This window comes from Salmo salar, chromosome ssa10 (assembly GCF_905237065.1).
Source record: "Salmo salar chromosome ssa10, Ssal_v3.1, whole genome shotgun sequence".
NCBI classification, from domain to species: domain Eukaryota; kingdom Metazoa; phylum Chordata; class Actinopteri; order Salmoniformes; family Salmonidae; genus Salmo; species Salmo salar.
The window spans coordinates 2,655,079-2,658,665 of NC_059451.1; positions in this window are offsets into that span (position 1 = coordinate 2,655,079).

Here is a 3,587-nt window from a genome sequence, read left to right on the forward strand (position 1 = left end):
TATAATGGTAAAAAGCAGTCGTTCTAATATAAGAAGCTTCCTTGATGATTTCATTCCTATGTAGGCCTCTCCAGATGGTCACATAACCCACCTTTCCATCCATAGTTTTTATGTGAGTAAAGTCATCCTGTATTAAAGTAGTCCTGTATTACAGTAGTCCTGTATTACAGTAGTCCTGTATTAAAGTAGTGACTGGGTCTTTACTAGTCCTGTATTAAACTAGTCCTGTATTACAGTAGTCCTGTATTAAACTAGTCCTGTATTACAGTAGTCTGTATTAAACTAGTCCTGTATTACAGTAGTCCTGTATTACAGTAGTGTACTGGGTATTTACTAGTCCTGTATTACAGTTGTGACTGGGTCTTTACTAGTCCTGTATTAAACTAGTCCTGTATTACAGTAGTCCTGTATTACAGTAGTCCTGTATTAAAGTAGTCCTGTATTACAGTAGTCCTGTATTACAGTAGTCCTGTATTAAACTAGTCCTGTATTACAGTAGTCCTGTATTACAGTAGTGTATTGGGTATTTACTAGTCCTGTATTAAAGTAGTCCTGTATTACAGTAGTCCTGTATTACAGTTGTGACTGGGTCTTTACTAGTCCTGTATTAAACTAGTCCTGTATTACAGTAGTCCTGTATTACAGTAGTGTACTGGGTATTTATTAGTCCTGTATTAAAGTAGTCCTTTATTACAGTAGTCCTGTATTACAGTAGTCCTGTATTACAGTTGTGACTGGGTCTTTACTAGTCCTGTATTAAAGTAGTCCTGTATTACAGTAGTCCTGTATTACAGTAGTCCTGTATTACAGTAGTGTACTGGGTCTTTACTAGTCCTGTATTACAGTAGTGTACTAGGTCTTTACTAGTCCTGTATTACAGTAGTGTACTGGGTCTTTACTAGTCCTCTATTACAGTAGTGACTGGGTCTTTCCTAGTCCTGTATTAAACTAGTCCTGTATTACAGTAGTCCTGTATTAAACTAGTCCTGTATTACAGTAGTGTACTGGGTCTTTACTAGTCCTCTATTACAGTAGTGACTGGGTCTTTACTAGTCCTGTATTAAACTAGTCCTGTATTACAGTAGTCCTGTATTACAGTAGTGTACTGGGTTGTTACTAGTCCTGTATTACAGTAGTGTACTAGGTCTTTCCTAGTCCCGTATTACAGTAGTGTACTGGGTCTTTACTACTCCTGTATTACACTAGTGACTGGGTCTTTACTAGTCCTGTTTTAAAGTAGTCCTGTATTACAGTAGTCCTGTATTACAGTAGTCCTGTATTACAGTAGTGTACTGGGTCTTTACTAGTCCTGTATTACAGTAGTGCACTGGGTCTTTACTAGTCCTGTATTACAGTAGTGTACTGGGTCTTTACTAGTCCTGTATTACAGTACTGTACTGGGTCTTTACTAGTCCTCTATTACAGTAGTGACTGGGTCTTTACTAGTCCTGTATTAAACTAGTCCTGTATTACAGTAGTCCTGTATTAAACTAGTCCTGTATTACAGTAGTGTACTGGGTCTTTACTAGTCCTGTATTACAGTAGTGACTGGGTCTTTACTAGTCCTGTATTACAGTAGTCCTGTACTGCGGTCTATTAAACTAGTCCTGTATTACAGTAGTGACTGGGTCTTTACTAGTCCTGTATTACAGTAGTCCTGTATTACAGTAGTCCTGTATTACAGTAGTCCTGTATTACAGTAGTGTACTGGGTTGTTACTAGTCCTGTATTACAGTAGTGTACTAGGTCTTTCCTAGTCCCGTATTACAGTAGTGTACTGGGTCTTTACTACTCCTGTATTACAGTAGTGTACTGGGCCTTTACTAGTCCTGTTTTACAGTAGTGTACGCGGTCTTTACTAGTCCTGTATTACAGTAGTGTACTGGGTCTTTACTAGTCCTGTATTACAGTAGTGCACTGGGTCTTTACTAGTCCTGTATTACAGTAGTGTACTGGGTCTTTACTAGTCCTGTATTACAGTAGTGTACTGGGCCTTTACTAGTCCTGTATTACAGTAGTGTACAGCGTCTTTACTAGTCCTGTATTACAGTAGTGTACTGGGTCTTTACTAGTCCTGTATTACAGTAGTGTACTGGGTCTTTACTAGTCCTGTATTACAGTAGTGCACTGGGTCTTTACTAGTCCTGTGTTACAGTAGTGCACTGGGCCTTTACTAGTCCTGTATTACAGTAGTGTTCTGGGTCTTTACTAGTCCTGTATTACAGTAGTGTACTGGGTCTTTACTAGTCCTGTATTACAGTAGTGCACTGGGTCTTTACTAGTCCTGTATTACAGTAGTGTACTGGGTCTTTACTAGTCCTGTATTACAGTAGTGTACTGGGTCTTTACTAGCCCTGTATTACAGTAGTGTACTGGGTCTTTACTAGTCCTGTATTTCAGTAGTGACTGGGTCTTTACTAGTCCTGTATTAAAGTAGTCCTGGGTCTATTACAGTAGTCCTGTATTACAGTAGTGTACTGGGTCTTTACTAGTCCTGTATTACAGTAGTGTACTAGGTCTTTACTAGTCCTGTATTACAGTAGTGTACTGGGTCTTTACTAGTCCTGTATTACAGTAGTGTACTGGGACTTTACTAGTCCTGTATTACAGAAGTGCACTGGGTCTTTACTAGTCCTGTATTACAGTAGTGTACTGGGTCTTTACTAGTCCGGTATTACAGTAGTGCACTGGGTCTTTACTAGTCCTGTATTACAGTAGTGAACTGGGTCTTTACTAGTCCTGTATTACAGTAGTGTACTGGGCCTTTATTAGTCCTGTATTACAGTAGTGACTGGGTCTTTACTAGTCCTGTATTACAGTAGTGTACTGGGTCTTTACTAGTCCTGTATTACAGTAGTGTACTGGGTCTTTACTAGTCCTGTGTTACAGTAGTGTACTGGGCCTTTACTAGTCCTGTATTACAGTAGTGTTCTGGGTCTTTACTAGTCCTGTATTACAGTAGTGTGCTGGGTCTTTACTAGTCCTGTATGAAAGTAGTGCACTGGGTCTTTACTAGTCCTGTATTACAGTAGTGTACTGGGTCTTTACTAGTCCTGTATTACAGTAGTGTACTGGGTCTTTACTAGCCCTGTATTACAGTACTGTACTGGGTCTTTACTAGTCCTCTATTACAGTAGTGACTGGGTCTTTACTAGTCCTGTATTAAACTAGTCCTGTATTACAGTAGTCCTGTATTAAACTAGTCCTGTATTACAGTAGTGTACTGGGTCTTTACTAGTCCTGTATTACAGTAGTGACTGGGTCTTTACTAGTCCTGTATTAAACTAGTCCTGTATTACAGTAGTCCTGTATTAAACTAGTCCTGTATTACAGTAGTGACTGGGTCTTTACTAGTCCTGTATTACAGTAGTCCTGTATTACAGTAGTCCTGTTTACGTAGTCCTGTATTACAGTAGTGTACTGGGTCTTTACTAGTCCTGTATTACAGTAGTGTACTGGGTCTTTCCTAGTCCCGTATTACAGTAGTGTACTGGGTCTTTACTACTCCTGTATTACAGTAGTGACTGGGTCTTTACTAGTCCTGTTTTAAAGTAGTCCTGTATTACAGTAGTCCTGTATTACAGTAG